Source organism: Eptesicus fuscus, chromosome 16 (assembly GCF_027574615.1).
Source record: "Eptesicus fuscus isolate TK198812 chromosome 16, DD_ASM_mEF_20220401, whole genome shotgun sequence".
Classification (NCBI taxonomy): Eukaryota; Metazoa; Chordata; class Mammalia; order Chiroptera; family Vespertilionidae; genus Eptesicus; species Eptesicus fuscus.
In genome coordinates, this window is record NC_072488.1 from 24,498,137 (window position 1) to 24,515,874 (window position 17,738).

The 17,738-nt window shown below is 44.5% G+C and overlaps 1 protein-coding gene across 2 annotated transcripts in view; it reads left to right on the forward strand.

The window, feature by feature from the left end:
* LOC103305423 (protein kinase C epsilon type) overlaps positions 1-17,738 on the forward strand; it is a 159,309-nt gene that overhangs the window by 51,452 nt on the left and 90,119 nt on the right. The window lies entirely within an intron of this gene.

The following is a 17,738-nucleotide window of genomic DNA, read 5'->3' on the forward strand; positions in this document are numbered from 1 at the left end:
AATGAAGGAAATCTTACTTTTTGTGACAGTAAGGATGGACCTGGAGAGTATTATGCTAGTGAAATAAGCCAGTCAGAGAAAGACAAATACTATATGATTTCACTTATTTGTGGAATCTAATGAACAAAATAAACTAACAAAATAGAAACAGACTCAAAGATAGAACAGACCGACAGCTCTCAGAGGAGGCGAGGTTGGAGGACTGGGTGAAAAAGGTGAAGGTGAAGGGATTAAGCAAAAAAAGAAAGAGAAAGAAAGAAAGAGAAAGAAAGAAAGAAAGAAAGAAAGAAAGAAGGAAGAGAGAGAGAGAGAGAGAGAGAGAGAGAGAGAGAGAGAGAGAGAGAGAAAGAAAGAAAGAAAGAAAGAAAGAAAGAAAGAAAGAAAGAAAGAAAGAAAGAAAAAAAGAAAGAAAGAAAGAAAGAAAGAAAGGAAGGAGAGAGAGAGAGAGAGAGACAGAGAGAGAGACAGAAAGAAAGAAAGAAAGAAAGAAAGAAAGAAAGAAAGAAAGAAAGAAAGAAAGAAAGAAAGAAAGAAAAGAAAAGAAAAGAAAGAAAGAAAACAGACACAAGCGACAGTGTAATGATTGCCAGAGGAAAAGGGAGGTGGGGGAGGTGGAAGAGAACAAAAGGGAGAGAAATGGTGGCAGGAAGAGAGGTGACTTTGGGTGATGAGTGCAGGAGACAGGGTGCAGATGATGTGTTAGAGATTTGTACACTTAAAACTTGCATGGTTTTCTTAACCAATATCACCCCAACACATTTAATTTAAAAACACACACACACACAAATAAAACTCGGTTTCTGAGTAGTGGCCCCACAGCTACGTATACTGTAGGGTATAGGTCAGTGGTTGGCAAACTGTGGCTCGTGAGCCACATGCGGCTCTTTGGCCCCTTGAGTGTTTAGCAAAGGCCAGCTTAGGAGTACCCTAATTAAGTTAATAACAATGTACCTACCTATATAGTTTAAGTTTAAAAAATTTGGCTCTCAAAAGAAGTTTCAATCGTTGTACTGTTGATATTTGGCTCTGTTGACTAATGAGTTTGCCGACCACTGGTATAGGTCATCAGTGGCTTTGTCATTCTGATGCAGGGATCCAGGCATCTTTCCTTACACAACATTTGGGCCAGTGGCTATCAGTTTTTCCATCAAGCATCGGCCGTTCCCTACACTGTTATGTCTCACGGAAGGACAACAGTGGCCTTGGCTGAGCTCTCCTGGGGGTTTTGGGGGCTCTCATTCAAGTGTGACAGCTTCATTTTTGTCTGGAGACATCCCGTACAATAATTACTGTTGTATTTAGCTGTGACGTGATCCCATTTTTGTGCCAGTGCTCAGCATTTTCTCTTCATGTGTTTACTCTTGAGTTGAGGGGGTTGCTGATTTAGCATGCTGTCATTCAGTCTAGGGTTTGCACCCTTGAACATTGTCAATCAATGCCTAATCCTGTAGAAACCTGGGACACCCGAAGCTCCTGACGGCAACTAGGGTCATCACACACAAAGCTTTCACGTATGCTCATTTACTTAGAGGTGGTTGACAAATAAATACACTAGGGCCGGTGAGCTGTGGACCTGCTCTGTGCGCAGGGATTCTCAGCCCCTGCCTGCCTGCTAAGCAGGGGCATCTCCTCCGGAGGAGGGCATCACTGTACACTGAGCGGGGTGCTAGGATGGGTTAAATCATGAGCTTGTACCTTATTTTATAGTGTACTTTATTGTACACATTATGTATTTGTACTCACATTTTATTTCACAGAGCAGAATACACAGAACCATGTATCTTATGCTCCACAGGCGAGTTAAAGCAGCCTTTTTCAAACTCCAGGTCATGTTTGACTAGTGTGTCAGGAAATTCATGGAGTGTGTCTCCATGAGCAATTTTTTCTTTAGTGAAATAGAATGGGATAGAAAATATAAGAGTGCACCTATATATTTTTTTACATGTAGTAGAGATAACAGTCATATTGGGAAACACTTTCAGCTACTTGTGCATATACATGTGTGTATGTATGTGCAGAAAATATGGGTGTACTGTCATATTTTCTACCCTCAGATGTGTGAATAAACTGGCTGTTTATATGTCTACACATATATATTTATTGAGTTACCAGCACTGTGTTAAAAATAAAACAAAACTCATTAAGAGACGTTCGAAGCGATTCTGGCCCTATTCTTTGACATAGGCGATTTTGCCTCACATGCTGACTTCTCTCTTACTCCTGCCTAAGAAAGGCTATCACTGCATTCACTGGGTCACAGGGACGTTCAGGCTAGTAATATTGGAGGGACTTCTCAGGCTCTGATGAGTAGGGTCTGCATGTTGGTTTCATTCCTTCGCTCTTCCTCTGGAGTATCAAGTATGTCCACTCTGCTGTAGAAAGTAGAATGTTAGACTGAAGGTCTTGAACTGCATAGGGTGTGGGGCTCTGGCAGAGGAAACTGAGTCAGCAGGTGAGAGACCAAAATGGCATCTCTAGAGGGCAAGACAGTACCCAGGAGGATGGTCTGATGGTAAACGAAATGCCTCCCTGTCTACCAGAGAGATCAGTGTCCCCACTCACCAGCAAGCTATGGCTAGGATTCATTTCTGGTGGAAGATGTGGGGTGAGCGCCATAGGGCAGACCCAATTCCTAAAGGGTTAGATGCCATCCTTGTTCTGAGCAAACTGGCTGCTCAAAGGTTGACCAGTCTCTTCCTCTAGCTGGGTGTGGCCTTCTCCAGCACTCTGGCGTGGCTCTGGGGCTGGTCCCACCTCTAGGATTTCTGAGGGGATTTCCAGCAACATGTGGGGATGCACAGCTCCGCAAGGCAGTCTTTTTCAGAAAGTGGCCCAGAAAACTCTTGCTTCACATCAAAATCACCTGCTGAAGTGGACTCTTCGGGCTGATTCCCGGGTGATTTTAACAAGCCTTCCACTGGGTTCTTCTGCACATTCAAGTTTGAGAATTTCAGCTCTAGGGTTTCTTTGATGTACATAGTACATTGAAAGATGGAAAACTTAAGCATGTAGGGTGTATTACTTTATAATGAAAAAATGTTTAAAGTGGCCTAATTTGGGTTATTCTTCCTGGTCAGGGTTTTTACATAGCTGGTGGAAAACTTACAAGAGGGGAGGGAATTCAATTGTTTATCTGCAGAAGCAACATATAGCGCTGCCCTGAGGGCCTCTACCTTGAGCAAGACTTTCAGGAGTCTCTTCAAGATACCATCTTATAAACAAGGACTGGGCCAAGAGGTGTTTGAGAAATCCTGTGGGTTGTAGGTCCCTGCTTTGTTTTGTATTTTTCTGGAGATCCAGCCTTTCTGGCCACAGCCTTTCTGGCCACGTTTACCTTAATTAGAGAAGTTTCAGAGCAGGCTGGACCAGGCAAGCCTACAGCCAAGGGCTCTCCCTGAGCTGTGCCACTGGTCTGATAACTCTTTGCTAAGATGTTTCCGAAACACTCATTGGAAAAAGAGTACAAAAAATATATGTTTAATTTAAATAATTCTTTATTTTTCAATTATAGTTGACATACAATATTATATTAGTTTCAGGTATATACCCCAGTGATTAGACATTATATAACTTACTATGTGGTCACCTGATAAATCTAGTACCCATATGACATCATACATAGTTATTAGAATATTATTAATTGCTAGGGGCCCAGTGCATGAATTCGTGCACCCTAAAAGGAACTGTGGGACGTGAGGCTGCGGTGGGCACAGGGGTGGGTCTTGGCCTATCCTCCGTGCCCCTGCTTGGCCCCTCCCGCCATGGTCCCTGGTCCCCTGTCTGCTGGCAGCCCTGCTCCCACCGCTCCTACTCCCTTGCACTAAAGGGTGACAACGTAGAGCGATTGGGGCCAGCGCCAGCAGCGGGTGTGAGCAGGGCCAGCACTGTCAGCCAGTGCAAGCGGTAGCTGCTGCCCCTATCGCCCCTCAGGAGCAGGGGGAAGTGGAGAAGCCCTGAGGGGCGATTGGGGCCAGCAGCTGCCTCTCGCACAGCGCTGAGTGCCTGGCGCTGGCAGCAGATGCTAGTGGTGGCTGCGGTGCCGGCAGCGGGTGTGAGCACCAGGCGGGACCGCAGCACATGGGAGCAAAGAATTTTCAGTAACAACCAGAGGCTCACCCTGATGACAGCAACTGGCACCCCGTCTTGGTCTGGCGCCCCCACTCACCTGCTCCACTATCCCACCACGGCTGACGCCCACCATGTTCCACACTCTGCCGCCTGCTGCCGATGCCCACCATATTCCATGCACACCCCCTGATGGTCAGTGTATGTCATAGTGACCAGTTGTTCAGTTGTTCCACCGTTCGGTATATTTGCATATTAGGGCTTTATATAGATAGATAGATAGATAGATAGATAGATAGATAGATAGATATTCTCTATGCTGTGCTTTATATCCTATGACTATTCTGTAACAAAAAAAATTGTACTTCTTAATCCTTTTACCTTTTTCACCCATCCCCCCTCCCATCTGACAACTATCAAAATATTCTCTGTATCTATGAATCTGTTACTGTTCTGCTTATTTGTTTTGTTTAGATTAATTTGTTGATAGATATGTTTTTATTGCTATTTTATTGTTCGTATAACAACAAACAACAACTTCTTCTTCTCCTTCTTCTCCTTCTTCTCCTTCTCCTCCTTCTCTCCTCCTCCTCCTCTTTCTTCTTTCTTCTTTCTTCTTTCTTCTTTCTTCTTTCTTCTTTCTTCTTTCTTCTTTCTTCTTTCTTCTTTCTTCTTTCTTCTTCTCCCTTTAACATTTCATGTAATACTGGTTTGCTGATGATGAACTCTTTTATCTTCACTTGTCTAGGAAGCTTTTTATATGTCCCTCAATTCTAAATGATAGCTTTGCTGCATAGAGTAATCTTGGTTGTAGGTCCTTGCTTTTCATCACTTTGCATATTTCCTAACAATCCCTTCTGGCTCAACAAAGGAACAATGACCTCTATGAGCACTTTTGTTTGGGAGAAAGCTGCCCATCCAGCTCTCAAAATGATGCCAGTCATTAAGTTCCTTCCTATATGTCCCTGGTGCCTTTGGAGCTGCTATCCCAGCAGTGAGCTCAGAAAGAGTGAGTCAGAGTGTGCAGGCCCTTTAAGAGGAACTGCCTGGGACTTCAGCAGCCCTCCATCTCACTCATCCTCAATCCCTGCTTGTTTTTACAGCCAGAAGTTATGAGAACTTCTCTTCACATCACTGGAACCATGTGTTTGAGAGCCTTGTGTGGGTCTGGGAACCCTCACTCCTCAGGGGTGACCTCTGCAACTGAGATACCCCTCCTGATTTTTATCCGCTACACATGGGTGTGAGACTAGCTCATTCCTGTCTCCTTCTACCAGTCTCAGTATGGCTTCTTTAAGTCCCTAGTTGTAGGACTTACACTCAGACAATTCTGAATGATGGTTGTTCTGTAGTTTAGTTGGTATAGTTGTAGGAGGAGGTGCATACCACATTTACCTACACCGCCATCTTGACTAGAAGTCCAAAAGAGTACAAAAATGAACTGGACAAGGTCTCATTAGGACTTGATACATACAACTGGTGATGCTGGTGCTCTTTTATAGAGCAATGAAGACATGTGGCTGGAACAAGAAAAAGGCAAGACACATGTCATGGAAAACGTCGTTCTGGGAAATCATTATGCCCTTTGCCCACCTAGCAGGCTGCCAAGCTCACAGTACCATGTGTTCAATATAAGGAGGGAGTTAGTAGGCACATCCTGGGTAACTTGCTGAGATACAGATCACCATGAATTTTAAGCCATTAATCACATTTTAGATGATAAATGTTTGAGAAGCTGTGCATTTCAAAACACTGAAGTGGGTCAGGACAGATTTGACAATGTCAGTTATTTCACTTGTTTAAGGCTTCAAAGCAGTTTCATTTTTCCAATCCTCGTATTTATTTACTTAATTCACTCATTTACTTTTGAGTGAGATTGCTGAATGACTCAAAAGCAAAAATTTGGGGGAAATAACGTTTAAGAGAAAGGATATTTTGGTCTAAAAAAATCTATCAAAGCATTTTCACTTTGAATGCTGACCTTTGACCTGCACACAGATGTTTTCTGCCAAGTACCAAGCAAATACTGCAATACTGAACTTGATTTTTAAATGCAATTCCAGCAGTATGAGGTGATAAATATTGTGTGTAGCTCATTTAAGTATAAAAAGTGCTTTAAAAATTATAAGGGTAACATACATGTTAACTATTATCAACAGACAAAATCAGTGTTTTTTTTAATTTAACTCATATTTCTGCTCAGTGGGCAAGAACTCCATAGATAAACCCACCTGCCCGCCATTGTGAGGTTTAGTGACTTACATAAGGGCACAGGGGAAAAACGAGAAGAATTAAGTTTTATTTTCTGTTCTTCTGGTGACTGTAGGGCGTTAAGGCATCTACATGATGATCCCTTCGAGCCTCAGTTCCCTCATCTGTGAAATGGGGACAACACTCCTTGCCTACTTCATTCATAGAGCTGTCCTGAGACTTAAAGGGCAGTGTGAGAAAAATGGAAAAGTCAACCATGTGTTCTTTTTGTATTTTCTATTCCCCCATTGATTTCCCTCTTTCAGGTGAGGAATTCACTGCACTCACTGTCCTACCAGCACCCCTCTGCCAGCACCTCCCACCAAACAGATGGCTTTCTGAACAAGGGTCTGGGGCTCGGCACATGGGTGGGGGGCAGATTTGCCCAGTATAGAGATCAGCCCATTTGTTCTTGATCCCTTTTTTCCCCCCGAACACTGCCTTTCTCCAGAGTGATAGCTGGAAATGCTTTTCTCTGCATGGGGGTTGTGGTGGCCCTGAAGGAAACCTGTCTGATGGGTGCCCTATTCCTCTGGGAGGAAACACTTTGGGCTTTGAATGCAAAAGGGCCTGGTCAGTGAACTCAGAGCCTTCTCCACAACGTGGGAAAATTCTGCTCATCCTGCAAAACCTATGACTCTTGCCATCTTCCTTCCCCTTCCCACAGAGAATGCACTCTCTCCTTTCACTCTTCCACCTGGCACAGATCACAGAGTGTAACAGTTGGGCCTGGGTCACATGACTCTACAACAGTGCCTGGTGCCTGACCTTTACAGGAGTAGAGGCTCTCAAAACAATTTAGTTGGCTCTTCCCTGCATCTAGAGTCCCAGGGCTTCCCTTGGAGTCCCTGTATGGAGGTGACTTGACCTTTATAGTCCGAGTTGGAAGGGCAGGAGGACACGATGAGGCCCTTCTTTCCCCTTCTGGACTGAGCTTGGGGTAGTGATTTCTGTTCAGGCCCATTCTTCCTGAACTCTTACTTACCCCATCCCTTGCCCTAGTAGTGGTCTCCAGGGGCCTTGGGGTTTCTGGTTAGGAGCATCTCAACTAGTCACTAGTTGCAGAATGGGCCTGGAGTACGGTGGGAGCCCCCACCCCTGCATAAGTGCCACCCTGGTTTCTTTCCGTCTTGGCAAAGCACATAGCCAAGCCCTCTCTTAGGCCTGCAGATCCTTTAAGCCTCTTCTGACTTACAGTGGTCTGAGACAGGGTGAGATGGAACAGCCCGCACCAGATTGGTGCACAGCCCTTTCCGTATACACTTTGCAATTAACTGTGAGCCAGACCAGAGTTCAGGCCTTGAGGAGCCAAGCTGGTTTAAGCCTGAATTGTTCCTGGGGAGTACTCTGGCCAGGGGCAAGCATCTGCACGTTTTATACTTACTGCAGGAAACACCTTCTGGTTCCCTTGAAGCTATGAGAAAATACTCTCACTTGATTCCACGTGTCGCCAAAGGTTGAGGGACCTCACCTCCGCTTTTCTGCTGTGATCTCTCTGAAGTCCCACCTGCTCTAGGAAGCCTCGCTTGATCTCCCCCATCAGTTTCCCTCTGCCCAGCTCCTCATGCTTGGCATCCTCTTAGTTCTTCAGGACATACCACTTTATGTCCTGTGATAAATTTCCTGTGTTTCCCCATCATGACTATAGATGAAGGTCTTGAACTGCATATGGTGTGAGGCAGAGGATATTGATGAAATACAACTAGCAGATATTGATGAAATAGCAACTGGATGCAGCCCAGCGCTGGCCCCAGCAAGTGCTCTGGAGGTGCCTGGCGCACAGTCTTCATGGCCAGTGCTGAAGGCTGGAGGGCAGGCACCAAGTCCCTGCTTGCAGACTTGGAGGCTGGGCCTCTCCTCCACTGGCCTCCTGTTGCTCCCTCCGAGGCCTGTTCGCCGGGGGTGGCTCAGGTGAGCCCTTGCGGGAGATGCGCATTCCCAAACCTATAGAGTCACTTCCCTTAGATCATGTTTACCTTTCACAAGAAACAGGCTGAAGGAGGAAAGCGTAACAGAAACAGTGCCACCAAGTCCCTGGCACTGGTCATTTCTTCTGAGCCTTTTGTGATTGTAGAGTTTATGAAATTTAAGTCAACAGTCTTCCTCCTAATCCCCTAGCCAGCCGTGAGAAGCTGTCTGAGCCGCCCCTGCATGCCCGTCCTGGGCACACCTAGGCTCCAGTGTTCCACTCCTTAAAAGGTGTCTAATTTCTCTAATCACCTCCGAGTTTAATGGCTTTCAACCATGTGGGTTGTAATGGAGAGGAAGCATTACTTCTAGGCTTTTGGTTTCCTTTCCTGCCTTTCCCACCTCCTCTCTCCCTTCTTACCCCTCCCTAGTGAGCTGAATGGATTATAAGATGTTAGGTGTGACCTGGGGGTTGCGCAGAAACAAAGATTTTGTTTCCCCCGCCCCTCCTGCTCCCACAGCACTGGCCTTTTGATGAAGTTCCAGAGGTAGTGGGTGGGGGCAATTTCAGGACACTGTCACCAGGGAACCAACATGACCTGGTAGAGCTTTGATTTTCTTTTTCAATCATGTCCTGGGAGTACTTGGGGGCAGGCCGGCACATTTTGAATGTGTCTTCTCCCATTTCTCTTCCATCTTGTCAAAGCCCCACTTTTTTCCAGAATAAACAACAGTCACCCCAATGATTTTTCTCAATGCCCACCATGGCAGAAGCACCTCCTGTGCCATCATCTGAGAAGTCCCACGAAGGCTCCGACTCTCACTGATTCTCTTCTCCCCGCATTTCCATCCTGTGCCCATTCAGACAGGAAAAGGGAGGACAATTTGTGTGTCATGTCTGGTTGGATGCTGCTCTCTCAGGCAACTGCTTAAAAACACAAAGCATTGCTGAGAGAAATGAAGGAAGGACTAAATTAATGGAGAAACAGTCTATGTGTATGGATTAGAAGACTCAAAATTACTAAAATGGCATTTCTCCCCAAATTGGTCTACATATTCAACTAATCCCTATTGAAAGCCCAGCAGGCTTCTTTGCAGACATTGACAATCTGATTTAAAAATTCATATGGAAATCCAGAGGACTCTGAATAGCTACAGGGATACTGAAAAAGAAGAACAAAGTTGGGGGGTGCCCACTTCCCGATTTCAAAACTTCTATAAAGCAAAAAAAAAAAACAACAAAAAAAACTTCTATAAAGCTTTCACAGTAATTAAAACAGCGTGGCACCAGCATAGGGTGGACCTCTGGGTCAGTCGGACAGAGGTGAGAGTCCAGAAATAAACCCTTGCCTTTATTTGATTTCCAACAAGGGTGACAAGATCATTCATTGTGGTCAAGGATGGCTCTTTCAAGCAATGGTAGACATTTAGATCCTTCTCCCAACCACATACTGAAATCAAGAGTTACCTTCCAACCCACTTCCCTTTCCTCTGCCCCCTGTGTACCCCCACTTTCCAGTTTGCAACAGAACAATAAGGGGTGAGTGCATGCCTTTCTCACTGCCTTGCTGTTTGAGCTAGAAGGAATTATAGAAGCCAGCGATTCGGTTCCTGGGAGGTGAAGTGGCTGCTTGAGCTCACACAGACATCAGACCAGGGTTTGCAGCTTCTGTGGGGAGCAGGTGACTCTAGCTCTCTCCTCTGACAGGACACAAATGCCCTGGGCTATGTGGCAGGTCAGGACAAGAGGAGGTCAGCCAGCCACTGGAAGGCTGGGCCGGGACTGGATGGGGGCCAGGTACTCATTGTGTGGGGATGGAATGAAATGTTTCCAAAGGAACTGGCTCATTGTTCAAGATGCTAAATATTTATTTGATCAAACCAAACTTCAGCTGAAGAAGCCAAAGAGTCTGGATTTTAAATCCACAAACCTGGCCTGAGGGGAGCTGGCAGTGGGGAAGGGGAGCTGAGAGGTGCTTCCAGTCAGAAAATCATGGCAAAGATGTCACCACAGCACACACTCTGCATGTCGCCTGGGGAGCGGAGGGTTGGGCTCCCACCACAGCAGGACAGACCCAGGTGCTGCCAGTTTTCCAGATGTTCTAAGAGGGCTCCCCAAATGCCATGGGTTCAGTCACATTGAATGACCCTTTGCACTGTTCCTTAAATGGGCACATAGAAGTGAAATAAAATAGTATCAGTGCCTGCTTGCCTTCGCTTTCCTTGGGTTCCCTTGGCTAGTCAGGTTCTCTTCTGCAGCTTCTTGAGTCCAGCGGCCTCAGCTCGTAGATCATTGCATCAACCTAGGTGATCCGTGACTCACTGACATTTATCTCGTTCTCGCAGGGATCAGTGATTTCGCTAATGTTTCCAAGCAGATGTGAGAGGCATTCCGTCATTTTGGGTAGTCCCTGCATGCCTGTGTTTCTCAAAGTTCTCTAAATCCCGTGTCCGGTTTGGGTCATCTGCTCGCCACTTGTGACGTGCTCATTTAAGACGATATCTGAATTATTTCTTAAATAAACGAAAACTCAAGAGATGTTGAGCATCTCAGAGATTAGCCAGCAAGAGTGTGTTCTTATTACTAATTTGACATTTCCTTCTTGCTTTATACTCCGGGTCATGTGTTTACTCTATTACCACATGTGTGGTGAAAAGAGAAAACCTAACAAAATAAAAAGCTTTAAAGGACTAAAGAAAAAGACAGCATCAAATTGATTGGACATGCATTATTCTGTATTTCTGTGAAAGAACAGCAGAGCATATTTTTGGCTTCAAATTGAATGCTATTAAATGTTGGGAGAAGTCGCTTTGCTGTAAACTGAGTGGCCAGATTATTATGATCTCTGAACGCATAGTAATCTGGCCACTCAGTGTACTCAGGTATAAGGGAAAACTTGCAAATCGTGATATGTCAAGGGACCAGGAGATAGTGGCCCCCAGCCTCTGGCTAGTAAGTCCTCTGCTTCTTTCTAACTACCCACAATGCAGTTCTTATACATGGAAAAACCTTATTTTAAAATCCCAACTCTGAATTATTATGCGTTCAGAGATCATAATAATTATGTGTTCAGAGATCATAATAATCTGGCCACTCAGTGTATATCTTTTCCCTAAAGATACGATTTCAATTTAGGAGTGCAGTGTCAGGCCTCCCAGCTGAAGTTAACAAGAGGAGTGACCGAGGAAGCAAGTTCACATACAATCACCACACAGAAGGCCAGACTTTTAAACTTTTAGGAGCAAAGTCTGTCCCAGCGCATGGGCTAATTTGTGTGTTCTGGTGACAGGTCACACCTGTCCCTGCCGGGTGCTCCCAGGGTGGCTGTGTCTGACCTGATCTAGCCAGGATCCCCCCTTAGGAAGCCATGGGAAGCCCAGCATACCAAGAAAGTCCTGCCGTGATTCTAAAACTCTCTCTGGGAATTAGGAACGAGACACACACAGGGGGCGCTAAGGTAAATAGGAAAGTTAGATGATGCCTGAGGTTCTTTGCAATGTAATATCTTTTTATTTTATTTTGGATTGGCCACCTCTCCTCACTACACATATTCTTTTAACTAAGAGTTGAAGGATAAAAACTCAGCTTATTAACATAAGTTTTTCTGTACCCATCTGTACTCAGTTTTCTGTACCCATCTTCAAGCATGTCTCTCGTTTTACTAAATGTATTCTTGGAAAAAATCGCATCAGAAAGCAGAGTGGGGAAAAGCTGGTGTGTGTGTGTGTGTGTGTGTGTGTGTGTGTGTGTGTGTGTGTGTTCTCTACAATTCAGATGCTGAGTGGCTTGCAGTTAACTGCTTTTGCCACTAGAGGGTGATCATGGATGGAAAGGTAGAGCTGAGAGGGTCCATATAGAACAAGGGGATACTGATGAAATAGCAACTGGTTGTTTTGTTTGATTGACCCAGGGCCAGAAAGAGCAGACGAAGACCTAAAGTGCTTTAGGCTGAAATAAGTGAGCGAATTTGTAGTATTCGAGGAGAAGAAATTTTGTAATTGGTCCCCATTTCCAGCCTTGCCGTGTATTTTTTTTTTATGAGCAACATCTTCAAGTTAAGCAGCAAGACATGGACAAAAAGTCAGCGGCAGAGCTGTGCTTCTCTTTTAAAAATAGATCCATAGAAGCCTATGTTTGTTTCTACTGGGTGTTTTTATTTTACTTCTAAAAGGGGAACAGCTGAAACAATTTCTGACTTGTTCTGGGCTCTTGAGCACAGACTCCCAGACAGTTTCTGTGGTCGGGGCCCTCCAAAACCCACCTGATGTGGCGTGAAGCCCATCTCTGGAGACAGCAGTGTGAGGCCCTGTGAAGCAGCCCGTTTGTTTGTTTCCCCTGCCTTTGAAAGGGGAAGCCAGGCTTGCTCCCAGGACAGAGCGTTCTGCCACTGTGACCATCCAGGAAGGGACAGGAAAGGATTCGCAGCATATTCCCAACAAAGCCTCAGCGCGGTCCTTTCTGCTGCAGGAATCCTTGCTAGCCACTTCTCTTCTGCCGACATCCGAGTAGCATTCTCCCATCAAACTCACGGAAGGTGTGCATTACTATACAACGCGGGGAGAGGGGAGAGCATACATTGCTGATGACTTGACAGAATCCTAGTCCCTCTCTGAGTCAAGAGTTGTTAACTGTGATGAGGTTTTCATCTTCAGATCCTGCCTCTGCTCATTTTTGCTATGTAGTCTTATTTCTTTGGCGCCCCCAAATCATGTAAATGTATTTACAAATGAAGTTCACATGAATTTCAGTTAAGGATGTGTTGTTGTTTTTTAATACTGACTAATCAGCCACCCCAAATTAACTAGATTTCCTTGCCCTGATGGTTTCTTTAAAAAAAAAAAAATGTTCTTGGGTGACAGTGGAAAGGACAGTCTTGGCAACAGCGGTTTAATCTATAGCCCAAGGGATTGAGATATCATCATCGGAGGCCTGCCCCAGAAGCAGAGCCTCACTGAATGCTATCTCTCTTCCAGATTAGATAGAAAGGAGAATTAGGGAGATGCAAGGGAACATTTTCTAAGGCTGGTTATACTCTGATCTAGGTGACAGTACAAACTGTGGGAATTGGAAAGGGCTTCGCTGGTCTAACACTGGCAGCATAAATGATAAATTACTACAGGAGGCAGAGTTATAGTGACTGAAGTTTTCTAATCCTCCTGGGCTCTCTCTTTGGGCTAGTTCCTGTTGTAGAATTTTGCTACTTGATGCTTACTTGTCTGTCTCTCTCTGCTTGTCCAAGTCCCAGGTCTGTGACCTGTGGAATGGATGTATCTCCCTTTGCTGGTGGTTGCTGGGGAGGAAGAGGGAGGGGGCACTGTTGTTGCTGACAGTGAGCTTGAGCTGCCTACAGATGTTGCTCTTCATTCTTCACCAGAATCTGAAGGAGAAAGTGTGGACTCTCTAACTTGCAAGACCATGCTCTTAAGATATTTGACCCTTGCACGTTCTTTCTCGGCTTTTCTAAATATTTTATTTAAAATTTTCCAGACTTCAGAGCGAGGATCATAGAGTGTGTGATAATAGTCCTCCAAGATTCTTTTATTCAGACAGGTAAAGGAATGGGGATTGGTGGAATGAATTCCTAGCTTATTTAAGCCTAAAAGGCTACTTACTAAGGAAAGAGAAAAAGGGGGAGCAGCTGTTGACAACCTTGAAAGAATGCTGTTTATCTAGTATCCGAAGGGCAGGGAGTATGTGGGTGAACTCACTCCTCCAAAAAGCTCATTGAGAAACAGTGTTTCTAACATAGTCTTCACACAGTCTATTTCCCAACAAGTGAAAGCAGACATCCTTTCTTGCAAAGACTTTCTTTGACTCCACCAACAGACCTTCTATCTTATTGGTCCACTTAAGCTTCACAGTCTGAGAAAAAACACAGCCCTTTTGATAAATGATTTATTTGGTCGACCCATCTGAATACCCAAATATTCTTTGTGTGCGAGGACCACGTTCAGATGAGATCTGCTCTAACTACTTTTCAGATTTTAGCAAAATCCTTTTTGCTTTCTATTCTAGAACCAGATACTTCTGATTATTAATGATCAGGATATGATGTCTCTAGAGTCAGAAATATGTGCCCCCCCCAAAAAAAAAAAAAAGAAAATTTAAATATTTTCCGATTGGAAAATTATCCTGAAATATCTTCATTCAATTTTCAAGCCATAAATGATGGCAGGTGCTTTGAGTCATGTTGCTGATTCCGGGAAAGTGTTTGCGCAAGGTTAGAAAATAGAGCAGACCAGTTGATTCATGCTTAAACTGATGGCATTGTCTGCTGGGAAGCGGAGGCACCCTTGCCTTACGCATATAGGGCTTGTGGAATGCTGCTCTTTAAGTTGTCGTAACTATCTCTTTTGAGACTGGATTGCTGCCTTTCTCCCCTCCATCCCCTCCCATTTGCAAAGATCCAGCCCTCCAGACATGACTGTTTCACAGACATTCCAAAGGGCTGGATGCTGATCGCTCCTCAGCCCCATTAACTTGTCATTTCCCTTGAGAGAATATAGGAGTAGAGGCTGTGCCCTAGAAGGACATGGAAATGGGAAGGGACTTCAGGATCCTGCAGGGGGTGGTGAGATAGCCCTGACAATCAATATTGGGCAAAGGGAGAGCATTTATAAACTCCTTTTCCCTCTGTTTCTGCCGGCTTGGCTAAAGTCACCCCAAAGGAAATGTTGAAGTCATAAGAGTCACCTGCCTTTATTTAGATCTTGCCTTCCTTCCCTCCTTTCTTTGCCCCCCAATTTATGAATGGAAATACTAGTAGATAAGCAGAGGTTGAATTAGGGCTAAAGCTGTAGGTTGCGTCTTGAATTTTCCAGACTCTGGGCAACGGGGTAGGGAACCATCGACTCCAATTAGAAATCCTGGACTTCTATTCATTTAACAGCGTTCTATTACCTAGTACATTTTGTCCAAGTAAATTGTGACAGTAAGTTATTTCGGGTGCTTGGGACGTAGTCTGTGAACCGATCTGTCTGTATCTCGTACATTTTCCATTTGGATGAGCAGAGCAGGGCAGAAGTTTCTCGCTGTGCGGTTAGGCTAAGGCAACTGTTGTCACTGGCTGACCCTGGGCTGTAAGTACGTGGGAACTTGTGGAGGCTTCACAGAGAGGAGGAGGAGAGGTTAGCGCTGTGGTGAGGGCTGCCTGTGGGTTGGTGGGGCGCTCTTGCTAATTATTCTTTTGTCAGTGCTTCTGTTTTTCCCTAGTTGGCAGAGTTTTATCTTATCCAAACAGAGATACACAGCAAAAGAAAACTAATTTGGGCAATTAGAGTTGGTTGTAAATCTGAATCGTATGGAATATGTTAAAAAAGATGACATTATATTACTTCTGTGCATGGACAGTAGTTAGAACTGCTAACAAATTGTTGCCAGGTAGAGGTTCCTCAGAACCTCCCATTATAAAAAGGTAAGAGTCATTTTAATGAGCACATTTGCTAAATAGATGGAATTTGCTGTGGATGTGCTTAAAAAATTGTGTTCTTAAATTAGTTACAAATGCTCAGGCATTTGAATTGGCTATTAAGTGGCCAGGCAGTGCATTTCTTTATAAAAATAAATGTTCAGTTTGCTCCTGTTGAGGGTATTCACAGCATCCTATTTGAACAAGTGCCAGATAGGTGGAGTGCACTGCTCATTGTCCATTAAAGCAACTTGGTTCAAACAGTTTGGTTTCAAGAGGAAGGCATGGTACCAACGCAGCAGTTTAGAGCCCTGAGACACAGCCTGAGGTGGCCAGGGAGAGGAGGTTTCGGGGAGAGGTCACAGTGAGGGGGTGCCTGTCAGCCCCAGGCAGGGGGCGTTGTGCTCTTGCCGTCTTGCTCCTCTCTTCTGCGTGGTCAGGGCTTATTCGGATTCAGACCCAGACTAGATGATACAAAATGAAACACCAAGTATAATTTCAAGAACAGGCGTGTCTTGGAGTTCTGAGAGAAAGGTAGAGAAGGAGCAGGAGGCAATACTGCCTTGCATCCACAGATACCTGCCAAAGGGCGATGGGCACTTACAAAATCAATGTGCCAGCCTGCCAGTTAGTGTAGTAGAGTCTGGGAGGCGGAAATTGCCAGATTGCCCATTCTCATGAAACCAATTCACTTATGATGGTAACTTAGCTCTCTTCCTACTTGGCAAACCAAGAATCTGACACAAAGTAGAGGAACAGTAAAAGTCATGTGAATTGGGAAATGTATCCCTTTTCCAGACATTTGTTTAGAATTTCCTGGCACTTGATTGTTTGTAGGTCAGGATTGCAAAATAATTCACATTTTTAACATCCTGCTGTGGTTGAAAGCAGAGTTTCCTCACCAACTCACTGGTTATTTTACAAATTCGGGGATTAGTCAGAAGACAATGGAAATCTCTTTTGTTTTCATTGTCCATCAGAGACTATGGTGGTTTGTCTTGCCTACACTTTACATCATTGGCGGGTAGATTCCCACTGTGGAATTCTTAGGAGTCATGACTGTATAAAGTTTAGCTGGTCTGTATCCAGGATGAAGAGAAGGAATCTATTTAGGTGAGCTGCTTAAGTAATCAGCCATCTAATTTATGAGCATGACTACTCTGTTAGGTTCAGTAATGGGATTCAGGAAGAGACCTCAGCGGCTGCTCTGGGAACCAAGACCCTAAAGTGCTGTTGAATTGGGTTGTCCAAAGAAATGGCACTCACCCACCTTGGTGATTCAAACAATCATAGCTGAGCAAAACCAAAATTATATTAAATATGTTGGTGGATATGTCTAATTAGTCAGTCATTATTGATCGATTGACTATTATGTGTATATATATATATAATATTGTAAAAAATATATATATATATGCAAGGTATGATTTCTGCTCTCAAGGACTGAGAAAAGTCCAATTGAAGAAGTACAGCAGAAAACTAACACCGAGTTAAATAATTCTCTGTGCCTTCACAATGGTATGTGGTTATATGTACAGGATGTGATTAATCATCACATTGATGGTTGAAGTACTACCATGAATTCATAAGAGGAAGAGTTCTCTAAATGCTGTCTTCATTGGAAAAGGCATCACCAGAGAGGAGGAGAATGGGAAGAGGAAGTGTTTGATATGCGGAGAGGAGGGACTGGGAGCAGAGTTGCCTGGATAGTTCAGAAGTGACCAAGAGCAAGGGGTGGTTGCGGTATGAAAAGAAGTCAACTCAAGTAGGAAGTAGTGAGATAGACTGCGGAGGCTCTGACCTGAACTACTCCAAGTCTGATCTTTAGACTAGCAGCATTGCACCACCTGAGAGCTAGTTAGAAATGTTGAATCTCGGGGCCCAACCTTGACCTACAGACTCAGAATTTTGGGGGATGTGGTCCAGGATCTGTGGGTTTTGTGTGTTTTTTTAAGTGTCCAGTTGATTCTTTATGCATGCTAAAGTTTGAAGAGCACTAATACTGATAATTTGGGCTTTGTTCCAAATGACAACCCTTTGAAGGCTCATGAGTGGAGATGTGGCATGTTCCTTAGTGACTGACAATCCAGGGCATTTGGGAAAATG